General features: G+C 39.9%; 1 long non-coding RNA gene across 1 annotated transcript; it reads left to right on the plus strand.

Annotated features, from left to right (window-relative positions):
* The first annotated feature begins 3,473 nt into the window (after nucleotides 1–3,473).
* On the plus strand, nucleotides 3,474–21,289 carry LOC124113573. Its single transcript, XR_007219747.1, has 4 exons — nucleotides 3,474–4,379; nucleotides 17,548–17,739; nucleotides 18,927–19,169; nucleotides 20,443–21,289. It is a non-coding gene; the product is annotated as an uncharacterized LOC124113573 (long non-coding RNA).
* The last annotated feature ends 6,542 nt before the right edge of the window (nucleotides 21,290–27,831 follow it).

Genomic DNA, 27,831 nt, shown 5'->3' on the forward strand with positions numbered 1-27,831 from the left:
TTTTATGAGTGAGGGACTCATAAGGGGTAAGGGGTCATAATTCAATGTGAACTGAAATATACCACTAAAAGTGTGCTAAGGATCACCACTTTAAAAGGTAATACGTTAAATTGAAATAGCCAAAGGCATTATTGCATGTAGACATGTTTAATGAACGAAAGTCCGTTGTCATGTGCCCCACAATGCCAACAAACATGTGACCACTAATCAATCAGATCATACATCAAAATGAAAGTATCTGACCAAAACTGAAACGTTAAAAATGTCATCTCTGTAGCGCACACCTGTCATCGTGCCTCGCTGTAGGACATGGCGATCGGGTCTTCCAGCTCTACTGATCCCCACGTAAATCATGATTAAGCCCCTTTCATGGCTGTCATGTTTGGCCACGTTGGAATCCTGAAATCTCTCCCCTTGTCTACGCCACACTGGGGCACTGTGATGTCGAGACAGTATTTTGATTCATCAGTAAAAAGTACTGAAGTCCTGGCCTGTCCAATTGGCGAGGTCTTCAGCCAAATCTGCCTGACTGTGATGTCGGGTCGGTGGAATGCAAATGCATGTGACCGGAGACCAACCTCACGTAGAATCGTTAACGATGTCATTTCTGAGTGTGATGGCAGTCACGAAGTGATGATGTCTTGCTTCAATCCGGCTGTGTGGTGGAACGCTGAAACCATTTGGCAAGTCAGGTAGCTTGATGCCGTTTTAAATGGTAATTTATATTAGTTTAAAAAAGAAAGTCGCGTCTGAAATGAAATGTGTTTTCTCTGTGTGTCTTTAATGGGCAGTGAGTGAGGTAAATATATAAAGTTACACTGGCAATGTTCCAGCCATGTAGTGACTAGAACACAGTTACACATTAAAAATAACAACATTTAAACAATATATGAAACCTGTCGACAATGGGAAGTAAAACAACTAACGTATCAAAAAGATTTATACTTAAAACTAGTGTGAAGCCATAAGAAGATATGACTATTCATAAGAATACTTTATAAACACGGGCTATAGATCACCAGCATCCAGGGTTAGGCAATCATATCAGGGACTATGGAGCTTAACAGCACTACCTGGGAATGGAAATAAGCAAACGTTTCACAATTACGCGTGTAAAGAAGAAACAATTGCTGGAGAGAATATGAATTTAGATTTGTTTAAACAAATAAGAATCCACATATCTCTATACATAGATTTGGTGGGGAAGTAACACACATTTACTGCACACCTGATCACTTGATGAGTGCAAGCAGGACAAAAAGGCCATGCGAAATCAATATCTCGTGTGTCAAGTAATGCCTGGTACTTGCCCTTGGACGAAATAAGTATACGGATAACTGTTGGGGCATGTGGTGCCTGTGGTGCATGTGCAAGCTGTTGCATTGACTGGTGCGGGTTGATGTTGTTGTGCATAACGATTTCACACGTCCCGTAGGTGTTATATAAAATTCTAATCCGGCGATTTAGAGAGCCACGGGAGGTAATGTGCAGTATGGCTGCATTTATGTCATATGATATTTCTGAACCGAAGCAAATATCCTCAGTGTCAGACTTCACATGATGAAAATCATAGTGTTTGTCGTCAAATCTGACTGACATAAATGTCAGCGTTAACGTCAGTACCTGTTATGACCACCATTGGCCTGTGTCACAGTTCTGCAACGCCTACTCACTGACTGAGTCGCTGAATTCGATCCTGTTGTATTCGTGCCCATTAATCCTGGAAGACCTGGCGTTTGAGGCGGCAGTTGACCCCACAGATGTTCAATTTGGTTTACATCAGGCAAATTTGATGGCAATGGATGCACAGTTAGGTTCTGACTCTGTAGGGAATCCATAGTAACACGTGCAACATGTGGTCGGGCGTTGTTCTGAAAAATATCTCGTTGAGGGCCGACAACAGGAAGCAGGTGACGTTGGAGAATATCATCTCGGTAACGTAATGCTGTCATCTTGCTTTGTCCATGTCAGGCTGGTTCTGCGGGTGTATGATGTGGCTGCCCACATCATGACACTATCCACTTCAATAACACAATTTTGAGCAAAACGTTCATTTCTTCGTCTGAAGACACGGGTTCGCCCATTCCGACGTTGCAGGACAAAACGACTCGCCATTACTGAACCAAACGCTACGCCAATGTCTCAGATTCCATACCAGGACTTTCACACACCAACGAACGCGTAAGGGTCGGTACACGTTGTAGAATAGCACCTCAATACTGCATTCGGACTCGAAGTCCAAACTCACGATAACGATTACCTACGATATCATTTGTGCCGACACCATAAGCAGACCAGGGCCCACTTGCACAAAGCGATCTTAGTTCTAAGATGATCGTAACTCCCATGCTTTAACATAGGCTTACAATAGTCTTAGCGCTAAGATCGCTTTGTGCAAGTGGGCCCAGGCACATTGGAGGCGGTATCTATCGCTGTAACGGTTCGATGACGTAGGTGGAAGGCCTGGATGAACCTGTCGTGAGCTGCAGTCGTGATCCTTGGTCTGTCAGATCTTGGGCGATCTCTTGTAGACCCATACCGCTTGTTATTTGTCCCAAAGATATTGTGCTGTAACGAGCACGACTGAGTTTTTCCAGCCTCTTCACGTCCGAGGACGTTACTTCGAGTTGCAGGGTCTAGTCGTGGCATATCGAAACGTATTCACCGTTCAAACAACAGTAGACATTTAACCGAAAGAATACCACCCTTTTATACCCAACACCCCCTACCTCTATTTGTTTCATAAAGTATGCTAACTGTCTACTAACTGACAAAAAGTTGTGAATCTCAAATATCAACAATTCGTGGACAACCGATCCACTGGGTAGCCTGTAAACATCCAAATCCTAAAATATGTTAACACTTTCCTCAGAATAGGAATGCATTTTAACTCCCAAAATCTCAAGCACAGTTGTACCCAATCTTTATGACTGATATGCTGATTGACTGTGGTTCATTAAGTTAATATCAAACGTCAACGCCAGAGAATTATAGAATACTAAACGAGCTCCCGTGTAGTACCAATTTTATGAAACTCGTGAATAGTTCTGGTATCTGACGAGCTCTTTCGCTCGTCAGATACCAGAACTATTCACGAGTTTCATAAAATTGGTACTACACGGGAGCGAGTTTAGTATTTTATTTATTACTCGTCATTTGTACCTACGTAAAAATCAGCTGATTGACTCCGTACGTCGCATCCCGAGTTCAAATCAGGTCATGCGTATGAATACAAAGTCATGTAAATAGTCATCGTCAAGTGCATCTATAATATCAATATTTTAGCAATTCCAATGGAGAAAACACCCGAACGCTCTTTTTTTCCACAATAAATCTACTTTAATGAACTTCCTGCGAAACTTCGAAACTGCGGTAATGTTTCGAAAACAATAACAAAACAAGTTTAATCGTTCGTTGACAAGGCCAAGGTCACAATGTCACATGACCGCAGGCAGAGGAATTCACCCGATTACAGTCTGTTTTCAAACTTTCTATCACTGGCGATTCATGTCTGATGACATGTCACTGCTATGGTTTAGAAAATTTACATTTATCACAGAATTGGTGATTGTACCGGCAAAGATAGAGCTGAGTGTGCGATACTGGCTAGCTGTCACATTGAAAGTTTGGGATGGAGCAGAGACGGTCGGCGGTTGGCAAGTCGGAACACAGCAGTGATTGCGAAGTGCAAGAATCACTAGGCCTGTCGATCAATGTACTGATGTGTTTGTGCTGCTCTTCAGAAATTTGTGAATAGTTATTGACACTCTGCACATTTCTATCGCCACTGATTTGCATTATCTGAGTAGGTGGAACATTTTTCTCAGAAAGAGTTTGGACCAGATACTTTCGGGCGGAATGATTCGTCAACCGTTTGGTAGATTCAAGTTTTGCATTCGCTGCCATGCGTTTCATTATGGACCCAAGCTTGTTGATGCCAACAGGTTGTCGCTTAAACCAAGGATGTGTCGGAGCGGGAGCAGTTTTAGAATTTGTTGCCAAGTAGAAAGGCGCGTCATGGCCACTGAAACCATTTGGTCTAAGGTTAGCATAGCGCTTATACGCAAGGACGGGGCAGCGATTGTCACCTGTTACCCAAGCTTTCGGCGTGACAGTCCGAACATCCCGGATGTTTACACCAGTGCGTGTTTTGGTTTGCCGCTCAGCAAACTGCAGGTACTCCATTTCATTTACATCTTAATTCAACATCACGTCTCCCCAGTGCATATTTCTATGGGGAGTAACGCTACGCAGTCCAAAGTGGGTCGTGTTGTGCCACCAAAGTGTATTCAAAATGGACTCGGGAGTTTCGAGACCTAATTCCCCGGATTTCCATAATGTGTCAATGTCGTTCTGACTTAATGACTGCGCACGCATAGGTAAGTTTCCGAGACCTTCTTGTTTTAGAATTTTTTGTTTGGTTTTCAGTACCTCCCTGACGTGTGTAAACTCTAAATCGTGCATAATTGATTTCCCGTAAAATTTTGTTTTGAGGTGCCTGTCTATACTGGCAATCATCCCCCACAAACTTGTTGGCTCATAATCGGACCCTTCTCCCTTTTTGACGTTCATAAAGAATTTGCATAAAAGTTTACAAAGTTCATGGGCAGGAATGGCTTCTAGTTGTCTGAAGTCATTCTGCTCGTGCATGAATCTAGTGATGATTTTCATGTCATACGCAGTCTTCCTGGAAGTGTTGACATTCTGATTTGTTGCAATGAAATTCGCAATTTCGGAAACGTCACAGTAGGTTGGCGGAACAGGTATTTCATCCCCCTTTAGAGGCACAGGCACAATATCAAAAAAGTCATCTTTGAATAGATCATTAAGATCGAACAAACTGTTGTCATTATCAACAAAAGTGGGTGGGGGTAACATGGCCGAAACTGTCTCCGGAATTCGTTGCGTTCGATAGCGAGGTACCTGTTTCATGGAACCATCATCCAGTTTAACGTTGAACATGCTGTATGTCCCTAAAGGTTGAACAACCGATAGCACCCGTCCCTTCAGCTGACCATCAATTTTGACACAATCGTTTACTTTTATAGCTTCAGTTGCCATTGTGATAGGATTATTCACTTGACGATAGATTCATCGTCTGCTATATGTACTTTAATTTTCATGTCGTTTATTATTTCTAATTAATGAATATTTTCTCATCCATATATTTAGAACATATTATTTTTTCGATTTCATGATAATTCATCTGAAGAAAAAGTATTTGTAGTCACGCCCTGGGGAGAATCGGTACATTTTGACAGTAGCCATTTTGTTTGGTCATGTGATGTATCATGTGGCCGGCCAAAAATAGTTCCGTGTGCACGTGATGTTATTAAACAATGTGTAATACCGCTGTATGTTTATTGAACGGGTGATCTCTTCACGGATGAGTAATAATAGCATGTCTCCGATGTAGATTCAATTGGGGCAAAAGGCAAAACACTGGTGATAATTATAAAAATGGATCACTGAAAGTCAGCGATAACACCAGGTGTTCGCGATGATGATAAGCAGGTCCTGGCCTACAGGTAGCACCCGCCACTCTCACAATTTGCATAATGAATGAAAACAATGAATACTACAATGAATTAATTTATTTAAACCTTTTTGATATATTCACAACCTTGTTTGTTGTTTTCTTGTTCAACGCCGCACTCAGCAATATTCCAGCTATATGACGGCGGTCTGCATAAATAATCGAGTCTGGACCAGACAATCCAGTGCTTGACATCATGAGTATCGATCCACGCAATTGGGATCGATGACATGCATCAACCAAGTCAGCGAGCCTGACCACCCGATCCCGTTAGACGCCTCTTACGACAAGCATAGTAGCCTTTTACGGCAAGCATGGGTTGCTGAAGACCTATTCTACCCCGGATCTTCACAACCTTGATGCAGATCTCCAGCAATGTGTTATTGTAAGAGAAGAATAAATGGTGGTCAGGCTCGTTGACTTGGCTGATTGCATTTATCGTATGCCAATTGCATCGCTCATGATATCAGTCATTGGATTGTCTGGTCTCAGGCTAACATATAGTCCCTGAAGTAAAGTTAAGTATTAGGTTAAATAAATATATTTCTAAAAGTAAACCCTCAAGACTCTTAACTTTAGGTTTAAACCATTGGACAAGAAGTACCAAATGTCCAGAAATCTATTTTAAGAGTATATGCCCCCGTCAATGTAAAGCACACATTGAAACAATTGATTTTGCAGAACTTCAACAAAGATTTCTTGGTTATTGATATCGCATTTGAAATAATTCTGACATACCGTCCAAAGTTGCTCAATAACTTTGAACGAAAAGTTTTCAAGATACCCTTTCTTTGTGAGGTTACCATGAACTGTTTTCATTACTTAAAATGAGTAAGCGAGTCAGGTATAACGCCGCTGTTAGCAATATTCCAGCAATATCACGACAGGGGACACCACAAATGGTCTTCACACATTGTACGCATGTCGGGAATCGAACCCGGGTCTTCGGCGCGACGAGCGAACGCTTTAACTACTAGGCTACCCGACCGACCCCATTACTTAAAGATTCAATTAGGAGGTATTATCGTTCTTGTAACGACAAGCAAAATAAATCTCCTTTTGTAACTTCACACAGTGTAATTCCCACATTTGATGCAAACAGGAGCTGTCGACTTAGGGAAAAAATACAATAAACGAGGATTCAGATCCTGAGACAAGACTAACCAAACGTCCCCATGCAAGTCTGTAGTAGTTAGGCAAGTCTGTATTTCTTCAGTACTGAAAATGAAAAGACATATGCATTCTCTGGACTCCTTTATATTATATATTACAAGTCGATTTAAAAATTTATGAATCGTCAAGTGTTTTCATTTCGGAGACGTAATGTTAGGCTAGTAAATATAGTTTAGATTGCTTATGTAATCTCATCACTAATTTCTTAAGATACAAAAGTATTATTCTAAATGCATCTGAAATAAGACTTAAACTCCCAATGCATTTCAATATGTATATTAAAAGAAAATTTTACAAATTAGAAATCTTGAAATAATTTCATTTCAGAAACTATATGTGAGTCCATTAGAAAGCGTATGATCTGATTCCCTATTCTGATTTACTGATAATATATCAGGTCATATGTTTACACATTGTACTGTGCGTCTGGCAAATAGTTTATCCCCAGCTTTGATTCTTTGTCAATAACAGCATAATAGTCCATCATTAAAATTACTTTTACCTTAGAATATACAGGTTATTATTTTGCAAACATGGCGTTAAGGGTTTTTTTATTAGAAAGAAAAAGAATGCTGCATAGCTCTTATGGTGTGGTACATTATACACTTCCAGCGTGTTATTCGGGTAAGAATGAAGGTTCACAGCAACCTATGCTTGTCTTAAGAGGCGACCAAATGGATCGGCCGGTCAGGGTCAGTGACTTGGTGGATTGCATGTAGATCACTAGATTGTCTGGTTCAGACCGCCGACAAATAGCTGAAATAATCCTGAGGTATGTGTTAAACAACAACAATCAATCTATTTTCATCAATCTATGATAATCTATTATGGATTAGTTTTGTTCTTAGTATATTTGGATTAGTTTTTTTGTTCTTAGTATATTTGGATTAGTTTTGTTCTTAGTATATTTGTTATTATTCACGTAACAACAATTAGTGTCTCATCAAGGTAAAGCTTCTCCCAACATCAGCCTGAAGTTTGCAAGTTCCATTGTTAACATTTTCACATGTGTACTCTCAATTTTATGGGTGGGGGTGAGGGGTTCAATAGGATGGGGGTAATTGTTTGATATGCTCTGGGGTCTGTAAGAGAGAATACGTTTGGTATAGACGCGATTATTTACAGACCACCGTCAAATAGCTGGAGTATTGCTTAGTGTGCCGTTTAACAACGAACAAAATGCCTGCTAAAAGCAGAGTCGATTGAACGATTCTGACGATATCCTGAGCATATGTTGATGAATCACTATTAAGTAGTGATGATACCAGGTTCTCCCGAAAAGGTGAGCGCACCCTGCCCCACGGTGACACAAGCAATTAAATTGTTCACCAGAAAAATCACGGGAACATATGGTACACGTCAAAACTGGGAAATGCATCGAACATAAATTTTGTCACTGATGCAATAGTATAAAGCAATTATTTGTAATTTGGAAAAAAAACACTCAATGTAAAATGTATACATAACATTCAATTCAAGGTGGACCTTGTAGACGGACAGTGATTCAAACAGTCATTCATTCCTGACCAACTCGTGTTATTCCGGGACAAGCCGAATAGCGACTCGTGCCCCTCTCATGACCATTTTTGCGACCGGGTTCCGTCTTAGCGCAAACAGGCATACCTAAAACAATTGTCAACTCGTTGCGTAATGGTTCACATATATTTCCCCACATAATTTAAATTGAAATTTAAAGCACATCTGGACATGCGGAATTATACAGTATGATTGAACACATTTAACTGTGTTTTTGGTATATATATTTAAATGCAAGACATGTGTAAAATCACAAATTATTTCTGTGGGATTCTTTGACGAAGAACTTGAAATCATACGCGCATTCTGACTGGTTTGTCGTATTTTCGCACATAACATTCATCGATAGGGGGACGAGTCTTCTTGCAGGTTACGGAAAGGGGCGAGTGGTGACGAATAAACATTCATCGATAGGGGGACGAGTCGTCTTGCAGGTTTCGGAAAGGGGCGAGTGGTGACGAATCACACTCATTATGTGGTCATAACAGGATCAGTAGTACGCCTAGGCTTATAACAGTTGTGTACATTTATCAAAAACACGTGGCCTTTTACAAGCTGCATATGTCTCAAGTGACCAGACACCAGTGATCTGCAAATCCTTCTAGCATTTAGATAATATCATCCTCATGGACAGTTTGTTAAAATTGTATATTAGACTCTACCTTCAAATCGTTTTCATAGTCGTTCACTATTAATGTCCAGATTGATATTACGCCACACCTGTCATTTGTTTTGATTATTATTCAATACAGATTTAATGAATGTACACAATTGATGTGGTTAAACAGGACTGAAGTACTTATGTGGACCCGGGATTGAATAGGTATTCTTACTACATTTAGGGGCGGTCGGGTAGCCTAGTGGTTAAAGCGTTCGCGCGTAACGCTGAAGACCTGGGTTCGATTCCCGACATAGGTACAATGTGTGAAGCCCATTCCTGGTGTCCCCCGCCGTGGTGTTGCTGGAATATTGCTAAAAGCGGCGTAAAACCATACTCATTCACTCACTTACCATATTTGATCAGATTGTCAGACTTAACGACTCGTTTGATTGGCATCGTCTCCCAACAGCATGCAGCGTTGCAAGTGACATCTTGTCCGTCGTGATACAGTTGGACTGGGGCTAAATTGTACTGAAAGTACAATATGTGAATACAATATAGATTAGTACAATCGGTAGTCCCATTTACTAGAATAAAAAAATGATTATTTCTTAAATACAATCCAACGCTAAAGACATTCTGGGCATAAGGATCAGGTAATACTGCATTAACGATGCATCTGAAATACAAGGAAAACCAGTACTCATTTAGATATTCAAGTAAATTCAATTCTGTTGCTGCCAATAATTGTGTTTGTCCACAAATCGTAGTGAATAATCAATAATCAAAATCGTGTGTGATTATCTACAGACTAACAGACAATGAAACTAACCATGAGAAACCATGCGCCAGGCAATCAATATAGCATTTTTTGTGACATTGTATGTTACATATCATTCCCACAAATCCTTTCCTTTCACGTGAAATTGATCAATGTAGTTGAAGTAACATATTCCCCAACCGGATGCGTGTATTATTTATGCCATTTTTCAGTTTAGACAATGTTCGATATCGATTGATGAAAATCGAGTGTTCGTGAATTTTTTTTATTTCGGTAATTGCACATAAATTTAATCAATATGCAGTTTCCTTCAAAACGTTCCATAGTCGTTCTAATGCTTAATAATATATGTGGCGTACCAAGGTATTGATATTATTAGCTACACTGGTAGGCATCGCTCATACGAAAATCAACACGTGTTTTCCTCCAGTTGGTTGGTTTGTTGTTTAAAGCCGCACTCAGCAATATTCCAGCTATATGACGGCGGTCTGTAAATAATCGAGTCTGGACCAGACAATCCAGTGCTTGACATCATGAGCATCGATCCACGCAATTGGGATACGATGACATGCATCAACCAAGTCAGCGAGCCTGTCCACCCGATCCCGTTAGCCGCCCGTGACGACAAGCATAGTCGCCTATTTCGGCAAGAATGGGATGCTGAAGACCTATTTCACCCCGATCTTCACGGGTATTTTCCTTCAGGTATAATCAGAGACAGTATATTTCAAAGTAGAAACAGACAGCTATGTACTAGTATCACTAGTGCCATTGTGAATATGTAAATGTTTACATGTTCCATTGGAGCGCTCACGCTTTCAGTCACTGGTTTGCCTGGCCCAGAATAAAGTTATACTGCTTGCTTCGGCGTTGGAAAACAAACAAAACCTTTTATCATACCTCCATGTCAGAATGATGAGATCTGATTGGTCTATATGATCTTGATAAAATACTGTCTATCCCGGTTTGGAGGGGCATACATTTCTCAGCGTGGGAATAAATCTCTTATACCCCGAGCTAGTCAGTCTGTATGTGGATTTCTGAGAGCAGAATAATTCCGTTTTACCCCGTTTCAAAGCAAAAAGCTGAACGCTTTTTCCGAGTCAATGGAAGTCATGTGAAATAGCGCAAGCCCAATCAAACAGTTGTTTTCTATTAATTTTGAATTATTTGATAATGGCATATTAAAACATGTCGGTAAGATAAGTTCGTTGTAGCAGGATCAGTCGGGGTACATGGGGTCCTATGCGTCCCCAGTTAAGTTTTATACCACGAGCCGTACCCCTTGTGATCCTGCTACAACCTATATTGTTAGCTCTCCATGTTGATAATCATTTTGCTGTGTGGCTCCGAGATTGTCGATGAAGTATTAAATTGAAATTTACACACCTAATATTTGATTTTAGTAATGATTATATTCAATTTTACTCTCAAGTACCAAATTATATCCAGGAAAAGATGGTATATATGTGAAGAAATAGACCCATAGACAGTGCATTGCTACAAAACTAATATCAACTTAAGTATTTACTTTGCGTTAAAATTACTTCTCGATTTTTACATTAATTAGACAAATATCTATCTCCTCAATCCATATTTTGGAGTAAATAATTCATTGATAGACATTGCATGCATTACGAGGTTAACAAACCACTCGTGGATAATCGAAACAAGTTTGATAAAGTGATTTCTAAAGTGAGTCTAATTCAAAGGCGCACCTGAATATTCCAGCAAAACGAGGAATTCAACTGAAAGAAGGTTAATTCAACATCATAAAAACCAGTGAGAGAGTGAGGGTGTGAGCGAGTTTAACGTCGCACTCAGGAATGTTCCAGGTATATGACGGCGGTATCTAAATATCGAGCCTGGACCAGACAAACCGGTGATTAGCATCATAAGCATCGATCCACGTAGTTTGATTCGATGGTACACATCAACCAAGTCACCGAGCATGACCACCCGATCCCCCTAGTCTTCTCTTACGACAAGCACGTGTTGCTGACGACCTATTCTAACCCGAAGTGATTGAGCGAGTGAGCGAGCGCGTGCGTGCGTGCGTACGTGCTTGCGTGCGTGAAAATCATGGAGGGGACTACTGAAGTGTACCCATGTGTGGAAGTGAACCCGTGTTTACGACGTGACGAGCGCACGCTTGAACCACGAGGGCTATCCAGCCGCCCCTAAACACAGACTTCTCCCTGAGCTTACAGAATATCAGTTAGCAGGTGTCCGACTTAGTGTCATGCATGGCTCAACCGGATGGCTATCAAGGAAATGTCATTCTGACGTTTGTTTTACACAGTTTTATTTCAGATATATATCTAGAAGCATATTAGTTTACGTTTCTGCTTCCGAGAGTATCTGAAACAAAAATAAATCCATTCATAGGTGAGGTAATATGGGGTTTAAGATCGCGTTCAAGATCATTGCACTTGTAATAGTAATGCGTGCGTACGTGCGCAAAAACTAGTACGAACTAATGCCTTTGTTTTAGTGCTAGCCCACTGAGGTACGATGATGCAATTTTACATGGATATCCGCACTATGACTAAGTATATGATGACTCTGGAACGACCAGTTCTTGTTTTATCCCCTTAATAAATGTTTGCTAAGTACCTAGATATTTTATAAAGTATCAAAACTGCCACACGCTTAAATATAAGCGAGAATGACATTTTGAACGTCATGGCGAACAATTTTCCTAGAACATAAATGTCCAGCCAATGAGAAATCAGCCAATCGGATAGAAACTTCTCTCTTTTCATTAATGATGAAGATACCAGCACCAACACGACCGGACAATGGGCACTTAGAGCCATCAGTGTAAATCTGCATGGCATTTAACCATTGTAAACTTCGGATATGTTCCTCAGCTATAGCTTTAACGCGAGGTGCTTGCTCACATATATTTACCTGTTCCAGGACATCAAGATAAACTGATGGCAGTTCAAGCAGCCATGGCGGCTTTTCAGGCAGACCTGTAGTGTCATCTATTGCAACATCACGCACAGTATGATTGAAAGCCGTTCTCTCAGATCGCATCCCATAAGGCCCCATACCATTTTTCCAAGAGTCATGAAAATATTCAACATAATCATTCAACACAGTTGACGTTGAGTGGTTATCCCCGACAGATTTCAATTTTAACATATACCTAACGTCTAACAGATCACGTCTGAAATCTAGGCATTTCACCTGAATCAACTTGTAAAGCCTCGAGGTGGTCCTGAACGCTCCAAAACATAATCTTAGGGCTTTCGACTGTACAACATCAAGTCTTACTTTTTGTGTGGGACATGCAGATCCATAGTCTAGACAACCTAAATCCAGTCGAGATCTAATTAGGGCTCTTTATAACATAAATAAACACTTCCTGTTCCTGTCTGCATCCCATTTGGAAATACTGGAAATACTTCTCAGAAGGTTCAGGACTTTAATGCATTTCTGAATCAGATAGTCTGTGTGTGGTTTCGAGGTATGCCTCCTATCAAACCAGAGACCTAAAAAGTTGACTTTGTCCATAAACTCCAAATCAGAACCACACAAGACTAACTTTGAATGATGAGGAATCTTCTTCCGATTAAAAAGGACTGCAGAAGATTTAGAAACTGAAATCTTAAAACCCCAATGTACACACCAATTCTGTACAAGATAGAGTGATTGTTGAACGCCTTTGAAGACAGTATAAAAATTACCAGACCTTTTCCACAACGCTCCATCATCTGCAAAATGTGATGTTTCAACCAGGATATTGATATTCTCAAACAAATCATTTACCATAACATTAAATAATGTTGGGCTGATCACACTTCCTTGTATAATGTATAAATATCTGACAGTGAAGTTCCACAAACTCAATATTCAGTGCTACCTAATGCCTTTTTAATTTCAGTTTCAAGTCGCACCAAATAATCTTTTTTTCCTAAAGCCTGATTGAACGTCTGAAAACAGATTGTTCTTTTCCATGATGTACACCAGACGGTTATTTACCATTATCTCCATTGTTTTACACATGTTAGAGGTAAGAGCAATAGGTCTGTAGGATGTGGCTTCAGTAGGATCTTTACCAGGCCTCGGAATTGGAACTACTATTGCTTTTCTCCAAGAAATGGGAAGTTTGCCTTCAAACCAAATATTACTAAAGAGGAAAAGCATGGTTTCAAGGCTGATAAGGGGAAGATGTTTACACTTATCATAGCATAAAGAATCATCACCTGGGGAGTATGTGTTCGTCCAGAAATGGCATTCTTTAATTCCTTGAAACTAAACAATGAGTTGTAATCAGCGATGTGATATGTTGGACAATGTAAGATGTCCGAGAATTCTGATTCAAGTGTTTCGTTATACAGTAGAAAGTCTGAGTTAAAGTTAACTGTACTACAGCAAGTGCATTACTCTTGTCAATACTTGTTGTTGCAGGCATTACTTTACCAATAGATGGAATAGCACGATTGGAACTTGAACTACCAGAAATCTTTTTCACTTTCCTCCATACTGGTGTAATTAGACTAGACAAACGTTTTGCTTCAGTAACAGTTTAAGGAATGCCTATAGGCGAATAAATCAGACGGTAAAGCCGATCTTTCAACAATTTTCTTTGCCTTCTTCCTGGCATCATGTGACATGTATCCGCCCACCAACAAACAGGTGGTTTAAGTGGACGTTAACCAGAACTTCTCCCTATGAATCTATTGGCAGCATCAGTAATGTTAGAAACAAAGCATTTGTGAAACTACTCTATGTCAATAGAGTTTATAGCAGGCGTGATTGTGTCAGAGCAGAAAGCAGTAAATGCAGACCAGTCAGCTTTAGAGAAAATCCACCGCTGAGGTGTACCACTCAGTTCAGTGATTGGGTCAAATTGAAGGTTAGTAAACGCAGGATTATGATCACTGCCAAAAGAATCCTGCAAACACACTTCCCAATCACAATGTGGAGCCAGTTGTGGATTGATAATGGTCAAATCCAGGGCCGAAAATGAAGCAGAAGCCAAGTCGTACCAGGTCATAGAACCATCATTAAGAAGGAAAAGATTCTTTTTCATGAAGCAGTGTCTCAATGGCTTTACCTCCAGCATCCAACTTACCAGCTCCCCACAATGGACTATGACTATTAAAATCACCACGCACTACTGTAAGATTGTCTGACCTGTTCAAAAGAGACATATAGTCATCATAAGTAGCAAGAGCATTATTATAGACATTAAAAATGGAGACTGATCTTTCAAATGAATATTTACTGCATTCGCTTCTAATTGGGATGGTGGTATCCTTAGTTCACTAAATGACAAAGATTCCTTTATGAGGACAGAACAACCACCTCTAAAACCAACCTGACGATCTTTACGTAGGCAGACATCATCTTGCCAACGGAATTGTTGTTTAGGATTCAAGAACGTCTCCTGATGACATTTAACATCTGGCATTGGGGCAAGACTGTTAATAAAAAAACCTGAATCCTGGACCATTAGCATTTATTGATCTAGCACTCCACTGAAGGATCAAGAGAGCCATAAGAAGGATTAAGACTTCCATGGTTGTGCCTTGACCATGCTCGTCAGATCATCAGGGGACAAGTTCAACCCAAAGAGAACTGGGCAGGTGATCCTATCGTCTGGAGACCATCAGACTTGAATGCACGAGTAGGTCCAAGATTGGCAACTATACAAATAACAAAGTTAATCAACTATACAAATTACCAAGAAAATCAACGGGAGAGACATTGTTGAATAGAGGTTTGTAAGAGGATTCAGGCAATAGGATCAGTCTAACATTCAACTTCCAGAGTTTCAGTCTGAGTACGAGCAGTCACCATGACAGGAGGAAATACAACGTCAGAAATAAGAACAACTGGAGACAGTGGTTTAGCTGCAGGGGGTTGTTTATGGATTTTTGGAACCTGATCATGTGCAATATCAAAATCTCCACGCACCTTTCGAACAGCTAATTAATCCTCAACTCTGACTTTCTGGATCTGGACAGCTTCCTGGTATTTAATACAACCTTTGTATGCCGCAGAGTGAACACCACCACAGTTCTTACATTTCAGAGAACTTTCATTGCACTCCTCATATGTGTGCTTCCCTCCACATTTAGTGCACACATGATGAGGCTCCTACACTTAGCAGAGTGCCCAAAGGACTGACACTTGAAGCATCCCAGAGCAGGAGGATCATACACCCGGATAGGAAATGTTTGAATGAAAATTACAACATGATCTGGTAAAGACTGACCAGTAAATGTAAGCAGAACAGAAATTGTCTTGGGGTTTTCAACTCACACTCCATTTCAAGTGTTCTTTTATACAGTCTTTGAGGACTATTTCACAGTGTTCCAATGTTGGTTTAGGCTTGTTTTCCGGGATATTTGTGAAGATAAGGTTACCCTTCATTGAACTGCACTCGTTGAAGTCCACACTTAAATAGTGAAGTACATGCAAATAGCTCTAAATGTGGTCAAGGCGAGGAAACGGTAACAGTAATCAAATCTAATATGAACGACTTTAAACACAATTATGACATTCTGTATACTGATTTTGAGGCTGCTTCCGATCAAATTGAAGGTGTCGTTTAACGTCCAGCTTGACCCGTGCATAAGGAAAGTATACATGGAATCTCACGCGACGTGACCACACGTCAACGTCAACAACTAATTGCCCTTAAAGAAATCGGCCATTTTGGCTAATTTCAGAACGGTAGGTTTGTGTCCAAACGTCGTGAAATTACAAATAGTAACTCGCGGACTCCACAGGAAACACCCCAACGTTAATGAAGCAGTGTTTCCAACATCACTCAAGCTGAAATGGAGCATCGTTGAATAGCCAACAGGTACGGATAATATATCACATGGATGTCATAAAACAGACACCGGTAACACTATCAGATTTGTGAGTGCTGTTGTGAGTGCAGAAACGTTCTGTCTTGTGTTGGAACGTGTATGGGTTGAGTCAAGAAGTTACTTACTTTCAGTGACTTATCGTGTCTTATATACATTTGAATATGATATGTGATACATAAACTGGTAGGATGGTTATGATGTTTTCTACAGTCCCGCGATAATGAAATTATCCGAGTATAGTCGACTCTCAAGCGGCTTTTGCATAGGTTCCACTATTCAGTTTGTAACCTGAGAAATTTACCCTGCAAACAGTTGTTTTCTGTTCATAGAAACATAAATTTGATATGTACTTTATATCCCAACGTCTGGTTCGCCATACTATAAAAATAGCAACTCTAAAAGTAAGATTGAACTGCTTGATCAGCTTTCATTAGAAACCCTTTCAAAAATTAGTGATTCGTGTACAGTGCCTCCTGGTGATGAGAACGTACGTATATGAGACCTGAACCATCTAACTGACGTTGATGATATTGGTAAACACAACATTCCACTTATCGAAGAAGAAAAGACATCTTGTCATGGTGGTCCATGACAGTATTGTTAACAGGTGTGGTCAGTCATTGTCAGACAAGTGTTATAAATTTCAGGTATATATTGTTCACAGCAGATGTATGGAGACGCAGAAGGGGGATATTCCTCTTGTGGTCATCCATGCTGTAGTGTGAATGCTTAATTTATCCCACTGACATGGTAAATAATGGAGATTGTCTACAGATCAATTACAATTAGAATTGACATGTTAATTCAAAGACCATTTACCATTAGAATTGACATGCAAATTCACAGATCATTTGCATTACATGATATGAAATGTAAATTGGCAAGCAGGAACAACCAAAGTGACAAGCCGACATTAGGTTGTTTGAACGAAAATGATATTAGGAATGGATCCCTCTGTGAAAAATGTTGAATAGGCTGGAACAAAGGGTGTTGTCTTGCAATCTTGGTAAACTGGATTTTAACATGATTTCATGCTCATCTTAATTTTCATGCCAGTAGTGTTAGTCTCTACGTTTCATTGTAGGTGAAAGCATTGCTTTTGGCAAACTTGCCAAGCACAGTACTACTGTGTATCCTGCAAGCCGGGCCATCAATCCAGTCTACCGGAGAGCAGGGTCGTTAACACGCTATGGCAACCCATCCTGATGGGAGGTGGACCTGAGGGGCTACTTCAGTATCAGCAACATCACCCTTACAGCATCGGACAGCGGGTACGGTAAGTTAAAAGGACGAGTTTGTCCAAATACGAACATTGTTTTTTGATGTGTGTATCGTATATCTCTCTTGTGACTGTTACATTTTATGTTTTGTTCAGCAATACCGTTTCTCAGTAAAATGAACTCAAACACAACAATACCATACTTTGTATAATATTAGAGATTAATACAGGAGTGTCTGTCAGATGTCATTTATGTTACAACAAGTTGTTTCAAAGATTATCCAGATCGTTAGATACGCTTTGAGACAACGAGTTGTAAGATAAATGGTATCTGCACCCTCACAGCAGCAGACAATCGATGGAGTATGGGACTGACTAGTTAATATTCTTGAGAGTTGGCTGGTATGTCTCTCAATAAAATACTTTTTCAGTCACTGTTCTAAACCTACATATTAATTCTCTGCAATTAATCGAACATATGTTCAAAGCACTTTTTCAACATTTTCAGTGAACATATTTGTAAGTTCTGAGTTAAAAATATTGTTCACCAGAACATACTGTTACTAATTATTTGTTTTGTAAAAACGTCCCAATCGCGCACCAGTACCACACACATGGACGCACCACTCACATACACACCACACACATACACAGGGGCAGACCATTTATTATTGTTGGTGACGGGCTGAGATGTTTGTCAGAGACACAATATTATTACGGCCATCGTTACAAAACATACATATTTCTTCTCTGAAAGTAGCCGAACAAATGTTTTACACAGACATGTTATGACAACCAACATTTACAGTGAACATGTGTTTTTTTCTGTAAGTTCTGAGACAAAAACCTACCCCCACCCACCCCTTTCCCTTCTACCCCCACCCACCCTTTTCCCTTCTCTCTCTCCCCCCCCCCCACCCACCCCACCCCACCCCCCCCCCCCCCACAGACACACACTCAGAAAATGAACCCAAACCTGCAAATGCCATCGTATAATTTCACCGCCACTTTGCCTTTTGACCCCATGAATTGGTTCCCGCGGATATGCTCTGGTTATGTACTGGCATTGACGTTTTATATTTTTATATATGACCTTATCTACAGTGCAATGTTGGGATGTATTTGAATATTGCGGCAATATGATTTCAATAGGAAGGTACATGCAACATAATGTCAGCCACAGGCTCAAAAGCTTAACGTTAGCGTTTTATGCAAGTGAATGTTGTGCCCTTTGAATATTGCAGCTAAACACATGAGAAATGCTTATGTCGAAGTTATGGACAAAGATATCAGCCTCTGCCCTGATGTCCAGGTGGAGTGGTGTGGGAATGTGTCCAGCACTGTCGCCAGGAAGCAGATGTTCACCTTCACCTGCAATGCCACATTCCCCATCCGCTTTGTCCGTGTCACAAGGCGTTCTTCAAGCAACGTGAGGCTGAATATAGGCCATGTTGATGTTCAAGGAATCGGGGCTACAAAGCGATACCGTGAGTATACTGCATGTGGATGGAGAGTGTAACTCAGTGTTCTTGAAGTGACAGTTCCATAACCGATGTTGCCCCCCTCAATGCACATACGTTTACAAGATTCCACTTGACCAGATGCCATAACGAAACTTTTGAGTTCTTTACCATATCCACTTATCACGTCTGTTAAGTACAGCATGTTGAGAGTGATATAGTTTTGTTACGGCAAAATATTCAATAAGCAGCCACCATGGAACAGTTCGGTATTCTTAACCACAAGCTCTCCTCCACTTGAATGTCCGTGACAATAGGTCAATAACATGATTTAATAATGCAAACTACGGTTATAACAAACTCAAAGGGACCACTCATATTGGTTCGTAATACGAGTTCGTTATAATCATATATGCAGCAAATGGCCGAGACAAAACATATGTTTGTTGTACCAGTCAGTTCGTTATATGCGTGTTCGTTATTAACGTAGTTAACTGTATAAATATTTGCAAATATGCCTGTTTCAAAGTTTCTAGTGGGGATTCTGGGTTTGAATGGAGCCAATGCAACCCTTGTGATTTAATGATTGTATGATCAGGCCCTGTGATTGAGCTCATATCGTGCGCCAAAGGCCTGGATCGTTGCTCATGATATCCATCACTGGATTCTCCATTTACCTCTCGATTGTTTTCAATTATTACAGGTCTATGGGTGGAATATTGTTGATTGTGGCGTTAATAAACAAACGTTATTCTTTTACAACTGTGAATGAGCAACATGGGGTTATAGTAAGGTGAGGTGAATGATGTTAAGCGTCGCGTCCAAGATTATTGCACTTATTAGCATGCACGTCTGTTTGTGTCTGCTTGTACTGGTCCGGACTAATGTCGATTTTATAGTGCTAGCTCACTGAGATACTATGTCGCAGTTTAACATGATATGAATACCCAACTCAGACACAGTATACTGACTCCGGGCCGACCAGTCCTTGTTTTAGCCCCTTAATGCCGAACTCAAAGCAGGGTAACGACAAGTACCATATTTTGACGTCTATTGGTATGACGCGGTCGGGGATCAAACACCGGACCTTCCGCTTTCTGGGCGGACACTCTACCGCTCGACCACGTAGGCGGTCCAGGTTTATAATAACATGAATGTATCATTTAGAGTTCGGTTTGTAATCATAATGTCATTGCAATGTCAGTTGACAGATCTACTCTCATCAATGTGATACTTCTTTCGATCATTTGATAAATCTGTTCTCCCTGTCCAACACAAACCTTTTATTTCTACTCGCTAGGTTCCTACTACACGCCAACAGCGAACAGGAAGGTGTCCATCCCATCCTTGACTACATCAGCCGTAACAGCCGGGCAATGTGGCATCCTTTGTCACCAAAATCATTCGTGCATCGACTTCAGCTACAGCACAACAGCATCCTCTGAAGCTAACTGTCTGCTAACCAACAAGGAAGTGCCTCAGAATTATGTGGCAAATAATGCCTGGACCATGTACATCATGGACAGCTGCCTGTAAACACGACTTGAAACTTGAAACTAAACGTGGAATCTGAATAGAAGTGGACTACAGTTATGAAAAGTAACGTTACCATTTATATTCTCATTAGGTAGACTCAAATAAAATGGATGTAAGCACACCTTTGAAAAATGTAAATAATAGCACTGCTGGAACAGTAATGCACTGGACATTTCATTTTGCTTTATCATTGCCATATCAGTGAAGGATGATTAATCACCATCACCGCTGATCACAGTGGTGTTTAAGAGATTGTCTGAGACTCTCATTGCAAGGAAGCTGCACACTCTCACTGCAATAATTGTACTGTACTGTGAAAAGTATAATGTACAGAGGATTTATTACACGGTTTTAGTATGTGATATATCATCCGAATTTTTGTAAATTGTTTTTAAGTCCACGAGTGAAATCGTTTTCGCCTTAATCAATCTATCTTTATTCAAGCACTTAAGAGGCCCCAGGCCTATAGTAAATGTGACAGATATGTTGTACATAATTTTAAGTTTTATTTACAGATTTGGTTCTATATAATAGTGCGTGGAATGTAAACATGGCTAAGTTTTGTATTATTAATTAATCTAGACTGTTTAACAATTGTTGGAATTTCACAATATTTGGATCAATAAAGCAGTACAGATGAACATTTTTTTTTCACAGTGGAGTACAATGGACATACAAGTAAAGAGTGATATTCATCCTCTATATCTTGGCTGTTACATATTTTAGGTAATAGTTCTGACCTTGGAGTTTTCCTACTCTCGAGGCATAAATCACGGGAAGAACATCGAAATCTTGCCAATGAATTTAGGTATTTCTTTATATATACATACAGATACTGTTCAGTGTACAGTAAAACTATTCGATAATGTCAACGAAAATTACCACGATTGCAGATATATATCTTTTAGCCTCTGTAGAAATGAATTGGTAAATACACTTTCAGATTGTACAAATTGATCATTCCAAACATTTCCAAAACCACTATTAAATAACAATATTTTCACATCAGTTACCCAATTAATCTGTCCATTCGTATAGTATAACATCATCATATTGTAACATTTCTTAGGGTATCTCGATGAATTCATGTTATGAAGTTGTTTCAGCCAGTACTACAATCAGAGGCTATTAAATCACAATAAAACCCTCTGATTGAAACAGCTCGTTTGACGGCCGCATCAGTGCGGAAGCTAATATTCATAGAATAGTACTATTTTCAGTCATTGTCGGTAGCCATATGTAAATAATTATATCTGCAATTACAGGTTATAAAATGCACAGATGCGGTTACTACAATATTTAAAGGATGTGTGGCAATACATTTCATGCAGAAAACACGATTTAAATCTACAAAGGGAATGTATTTACGTTTTGGAGACAACAGAGAGCTTGGAATTTAGAGCAATAGCCTTGCAAAGCTTGCTTTGTTTTCTTTAGGGATGCCCACCTCATGTTAGCTTACCAAGTTGCCGTGCTTATATGCTTTCAATGCTGGTTTTATGTTCGAGTGAAGTATTACGGTGTAAACAAACTGCTTGAGTATATACAGCGCCATATTTTGTTCGGTGATTCCGTAATTCAGATCGATAACCCACTCAAAATACTGAACTCAACCCTTGCCGCTTCACTCCGTATATTTGCTAACACCAAAGGGTTCGCGTGTTATTTAGTCATGGTAGAATGGAGATAAATATACTGTTTTTTCAATGTAGAGCTAGGTTACCTGTAGATTTAACCGCGCTAAATTTAACATTTGAAACCTCACGCTGCGCGTTCAGTTCTAAATTCAATTTAGCACGGTTAAATCAGCAAATAACCTAGCTCTACATTGAAAACACAGTATGTTTATCTCCTAATTATAGATCTGGACCAGACAATCCAATGGTCGACATCATGAGCATCGATGACATGCATCAACCAAGTCAGCGAGTCTGACCACCCGATCCCGTTAGTTGCCTCTTACGACAAGCATAGTCACCGTTTACGGCAAGAATGGGTTGCTGAAGACCTATTCTACCCCGGGTCGTCACGGGTCCATTGTATATGAACAGTAAAACCGGTGTGGAGAACGATGTTATTCATCATGTTGAAAGTAAGCATTACTTAGTTGATTTTTTTACACAATTTGAGATGGAAAGATATTCATGTGATAAATTACTAAATAACTTTGGAAAAACTCTTTTGGAAATGTGTTCAATTCTTAACATACAAATTGTGAATGGAAGATTTGGAACTGACTATCAAAATCAGTGACTGTACATTTAATGGGCATTAAGTGAGTAAGTGAGTTGGGTTTAACGCTGCTTTTAACAGTATTCCAGTTATATCACAGCGTGTCAGCTTAATGTGGGAGGAAAGCCCAAAGTGATGCAGGTCTCAGACGTTTACCACTTTGGTGAAACCCACGAGCACGGGTATGGTGCTGACAAACCTAGAAACATAATCGGGGCGAACCGGGATTCGAACCCACAATCATAGGTTTCTGGCGTGCCCAAGGGACGCAACTCTGCACAGCGAATCGCGACGACTGGGCCACCCGTGACCCCTATTGGGCATCTAGGGTGTAGTGTGATAGATTATGGTAAAGCATCGAGTGACTTGTTCCCCGAACGGTGCCATTATTTAAATGCGTTCAGAAGAAACGAAAGATAACTCATACCTTATTAAGTATAACAAAGTTTGCAATGAATACTGATAACTGTGTGGAATCAAGAAGGACCAGTTTGCACATTGTGAAATGAGTGCCCAAGAAAATGCAGCAGCGGTAGACACTAAACGTTTCTGGGACATCATAAAGCATGTGTCTGGACGACCGCAACGACCCAACCCTATTCATATACATGACTTGGGGGATTATTTCTCGTCGCTGAATTCTGAACCAGTGGGTATTCAGGATAATCTTGATGAGGCCGAGGACATAGTGACATGTCAAGGTTATGTGCAAGAACTGACAATTGACATATTAGAATCACCAGATCCGAACTTTTGAAAGTATTAGTGCTAAGAAACATAATAAATCAGCTGGTCTTGACGGCATCTATGGAAGCCATCGTACAAACATGGTTTGAGTGCTAAAATGGGTAAAATGATACAATCCATGTAAAGTAATACAAAGGCTTGTGTTCCTTCAAACAACAGAGTGTCTGGTTTATTTGTTGCTTCGTGGGTGTGAGGCAAGGGTGTATGCTTTATCTCTTTTTGTTTCAGTTTTTTAGAAACGAATTGGTTACAAAAATGGAACAAAGTTGTCGTTTTGGTGCTAAGTTACATCCGGAATTTATTTATATTTTTCTACTTCTATTTGCGGAAGACCTTATTGTGTTTGGCAATACTGTCAACAACGTACAAATGATGTTGAATATCTTGCATGATGACTGTTGTAAAACAAAAAATAGTTGTTTTTCAAATATAGGGGAGCTTTATCACGTTGTGAAAAAATGGTATTGTGATGGAAATGCGTATGAAGTAGTTACTCGATACAGTTTTCGTGGCTCGTTTTTTAGCAATAGATTACTGAGGTCGAATGCTTTAATAATATTGCAATTCAGGCAAGAAAGGTGTTCATTGTCCTGTTAATTAGTATACATTCCTTGAACCCATACTCGTCTCACTTTTACTTCAAATGTTTTGATACAAAGATAACACCAATACTTGTATATGGGGCTGGAATTTGGGGGTTCAGTGCCATAGAACCGAGTCTGACAGATGTTCGTTTCAGTCGCTCGCTGTTTTGAAATGTGTCAAATATTGGCTGTCTCTTTATAAGCAGTAATCTCGTTTACCCCCCAAAATGTTACAATATGTTGCGGTTGTACGATGAACAAGGCCACGTAAATTGGGTAACGACACTTAAAACTGTTATTTTCAGATTAGGATTTAGTGATGTCTGGTACTTTCAAACATGTGGTAATAAAACCGCATTTTAAAATATTTTACATCAGCAGTTAAAACTTTTTTTTTTTCAGGTTTGGCATAGTGATCTATGTGAAAGCCCCCAAATGACTTATCATGCACAGTTTAAAACATACATTTCATGTGAGAACTATTTGAGTAGTATAACTGTAAATAAATTCAGGACCACATTGACTCGTTTTCGGCTCCGTTCTCACAATTTAGGAATTGAACGTGGACGAAATTTCAATATTCCTCGTGAAATTAGAAAATTAAAGTTTGTAACCTAACCATTTCGAAAATGAATATCACTTTTTGTTAATTTTCCATGTTATAGCCATCTAAGGCAAAGTGTTTACATCTTTCCAAAAATTCTGAAGTTTAATACACTACTGTCATCGCAAGACACTTTTATCAATATGAATACAGAAAAGTACCTGTTTTATGCCAATGTTGTAAGAACACAAATAATCAAACTTTGATAATATGTTATTATGTCAAAACTTTTTTCTTTTTTTTAAATATGAAAAGGAATGTTTTGTTTATTATACTGTTTGCACCTAAACTGTATTTCGTTTGTACAAAAAGGCCCGTGGCCAACTAGTGAAGACTAATTATTCGTAATAGAATATATTCTTCCTTCAATTGTGCCCTTCAATTGTCGTTACGGTATTAGGATAGTAACGAGGTTACCTTGCAGGGTATCGAAAAATAACCTTTGTAAAACTTTAAGTTTGATAAAAATCGGTTGAAAGGATTAGGGGTCGTAAACTCTTTTATGGAGCCTGAATATAACAACCAGGTGGTCGTTATAGAGAGGGAATCTAAAAATGAGTAGTAATTTGCACATCTAGACAAAGTAACGATCAATAAAATTTGCGAAGTTTCATGAAAGTTCGATAAGTGTTATTTCATAGTGATAATCCTTATTGTAAAAAAAATTATTATCTATCACTTCAACCCTTTATATTATATTTTTACATCAAGAGTATTTTTTACATTAAGAGGTTTAACAAGGCTAAACCCGCAACCCTTTATGTAAAATATTTTAACCATTAAGAGTAATTTTTCCATTAAGGGTTGTAAACCTGCCTGCCTCAGACAGCCTATCAGCATCTTTACTATGAAGGGTAAAGTCTGTGAAAGTGACCCTCACATCCTCTACATTACCCAACAATGTTTCGGTGACACCAATCATATCAAATGTGTTCACATAGTTGACAAAGTCATTATCTGTTAACTTATGTTTGATGCCCGAGACATTCCATAAGAGAAAGTTAATGAACTCATAATTACTGTCGCTTCTCTCACTTGATGGGTTCTTTTGATTAGCAGTAAAATTAGTGTATAGGCTCTAGCCACACCCTTAAGTCTGTCTCCCTACTGTCTCTGTGACCTCGAGCGCGTATCCCGTCTCGCATCCTTACGTCCCCGTCCATCCTGTTGTCTAACCCCCCCCCCCCCCCCCCCCCCTCTCTCTCTCTCTCTCTCTGTGCCTCCAGATATGCTTTTCTGTGCAGCTTCATCTTTTGTGGTATCTCTCCCCTTTTTGGTATCCCTCACTAATTTCCCTCCTTTGTAGTAGAACCGTGTGTCTGGTTCATCGGTTCTGCATCTTAGTAATTCCTGTCTCTGATTCAAAGTCAAGTCATTAGCGATGCCACATCCTTTATCTTTAAGCACATTCCTAATTGACACAGCTTGTATTTTGTCGTCCCAGTGCAGCATCTTCATGATAAGAGGTCGAGGTTTATTATGGTACTTCGTCAAAATACAATGTGCATGTTCTACATCTTTGGAATTGAGTAGGGGACATTTCTTCTCAGCCTTTCTGGCACTATTCAGTACTTCCAGGACTTTCTCCTTACACGCCAAAAATGATTCGTGTTGTGATTCAGGCACTCCATATAACATTACAGTATTTCTCCTGTTTCTGCGTTCTTAGTTTTTTATCTTGGATTCTAAATCATGAAAATAACTTTCCATCAGCTTTCTCAAATAGTGAATCAACGTCTAACCTGAGTATGTTATGCTGTTCTTCAGGTAAACTGACATCTGAAATCACTGATGTCTCTTTTCATGGATCTGATCGCATCCTAAATTGAACTTATATCTTTTGATAACCTGTCCTCTTATTCCTTGCTTTGATTAATTATTGCGTTCTTGAAGTCGCCTAGTTCCAGAGGGTCCAGGGTTTAGTTCAATGTCGCCGGATCTGTGGAACAACGTGGGTACAAACGAATGAATGCGATTCATGATTGGAGTGTCCTGTTTTCGACATGTAAACATTGTTTCTTGTCGATAATATAAGTCACAGATCACACCTGATTGAAACAGCGTTGGTGGCGGAATTAATGATTGACGCTGATCTTTGATCAAAGTTGCCGTACTAGATCCTGTAATCACCACAAACAGAAGCACAGCCCTGCACTGGTGTCCTTTATCCTGTCGCCATATCCGGCGTCCACTCACTCGTGGGGCTGTAGGGTTGAATCTTGTCTATTTGTCTCACGCCTTTGGGATGCACAAAACACCCTATACCCGCCCTACAAACTTCAGTTGATACCCCAATCTGACCTTTCTTCCACCTCGAGTTATCCATTTCAGGCTTCGGATCTTTGTTGTTTACAGTCAAAGCCAAGGCACAACATGTGCCAAATAGCTGATGCTACTTCAATGTGCATGTCGTATTCGCCATCTTCCTTGAACATATGCCAGTTTGGCACTACACATATAAATTCGAAATACACGTGATCACAATATTTTGTTTCGTTGTTTTGTTAAAAGTTTCTAAATTTAAACATTACCTTGTCCGGAAAAATGAAATTTAATGATAAAAAGCAAGAAGATGACAATAAAACCGATCGCCCAAACGCATCACGGCAACGGCCATGGTAACCCGATGCACATGAGTTCCGTGCTAATTGAAATGCACATCCGTTCCCCCATTTCTTGCCCTATAAAGATCGGATAACATTCATTCGTTATTGAATTGCTACCACATGCCAAGATTGACAAGAAGTCAGCGACACCAAGCCCTTGTAAGATGGCAAGCTGGCCAAATCGGCCGGCAAGTAGCCAATGCATTTCAAGCCCACGTAAGGACCATATACAGGCTCCAGCAACGGTACCAGACTACCAACACTACAGATGACAGACCACGTAGTGGAAGACCAAGGGTCACCACCCGACGTCAGAATCGTCAGCTTGTGCGATAGCATCTTCAAGATCGCTTTGTTACTGCTGCGGAAACTGCTCGACA

This window comes from Haliotis rufescens, unplaced genomic scaffold (genome assembly GCF_023055435.1).
Source record: "Haliotis rufescens isolate VD_foot unplaced genomic scaffold, xgHalRufe1.0.p SCAF_9, whole genome shotgun sequence".
NCBI classification, from domain to species: domain Eukaryota; kingdom Metazoa; phylum Mollusca; class Gastropoda; order Lepetellida; family Haliotidae; genus Haliotis; species Haliotis rufescens.